Raw genomic sequence first — 1,243 nt, forward strand, 5'->3', positions numbered from 1 at the left:
AACAGAGAAACTTCAAAATAGGTGTGTGAGTGTGTGTTTATATATATATATATATATATATATATATACACATACATACATACATATACACTTATATATTTATTTTTTCACTTTGAATTTTGTATGAGGTATACACATGCAAAGATTCACAGCTGCTGGGTGGGTGAGTGAGTGAGTGAGTGAGTGAGTGATTGATTGATTGATTGATTGATTGATTGATTGATTGATTGATAGAGAGAGTGTGTGTGTGTGTGTGTGTTAGGGGGGGGGGAAATGTGGTGATTGTGGGGAAAAAAAAAAATTGAAAATTGAAATTTTTAAAAAAAATTTTTTTTCTGTAGGGTGCAAAATAGTAGTGCCAACGGCACGTGGTGTTCCCAAGCGGTCACCCATCTAAGTACTAACCACGCTCGACGATGCTTAACTTCGGTGATCGGACGAGAACCGGTGTGTTCATCGTGATATGGCCGTTGGCAATGATATAGATGTTTTTTTTTTGCAGTTTGTATATGCCACTCGAAATAGCTATACCAGGTGTGATTGTTACAAACAACAGGAGAAATCGTGTAATGAACACTCTTTTACTTCCCCCCCCCCCCCCCCCCCACACACAACACCCACCACCCTCACCATCCCAACCACCAAAGCCCTCTTCAAAATACACTCTCACACACACACACACACACACACACACACACAAACCCACACTCTATAACTGATGAACATTACCATAACTTCTTAAAGCCATTAGATAATATTTAACTCAAGAAAGGTATTGTGATATGTTTAAAGAAAGAAAGGTGAAACCTTTAACTTTACCAGCAGGTATTAGTATCACTGAGGTATCTTCTAGGTTGTAGCAGCAATAGTAGTAATAATAATAAAATTAAATAAGGTAATAAAAAAGAAAAGTTATACATGTGATCAAATCATGAATGTATAAAACTGGAATGAATTTAAATTTTTTTTTTTTTTCTTCATAGGCTGTTTTGAAATTGATGAGTAAGTGCCTCTTCTTTTAAATTTTTTAATGCTGAACACTGTTACATAAGAGATGAATGTTTAGAAAATTTAAAAAAAAAAAAAAAAAAAAAAGCTAGCCCAGCCCCCTCCCCCCCTCTCAGAAAATCCAAACAAAAAAAAAACACCCTCCTTCAAAACATCACATAATCATCCAGCCAGCAGTGCAGACGAGAAATTTGCACTCGGGGCCGCCATTTTGACGATAAATTCTTGCATGGCA

General features: G+C 36.3%; 1 non-coding gene across 1 annotated transcript; it reads right to left on the bottom strand.

Annotated features, from left to right (window-relative positions):
• Positions 1–356: 356 nt before the first annotated feature.
• LOC134543790 (5S ribosomal RNA) lies at positions 357–475 on the bottom strand. Its single transcript, XR_010077247.1, has one exon. It is a non-coding gene; the product is annotated as a 5S ribosomal RNA (ribosomal RNA).
• Between the last annotated feature and the right edge of the window lie 768 nt (positions 476–1,243).

The sequence above is a fragment of the Bacillus rossius genome, unplaced genomic scaffold, assembly GCF_032445375.1.
Source record: "Bacillus rossius redtenbacheri isolate Brsri unplaced genomic scaffold, Brsri_v3 Brsri_v3_scf180, whole genome shotgun sequence".
In the NCBI taxonomy this organism is placed as follows: Eukaryota; Metazoa; Arthropoda; class Insecta; order Phasmatodea; family Bacillidae; genus Bacillus; species Bacillus rossius.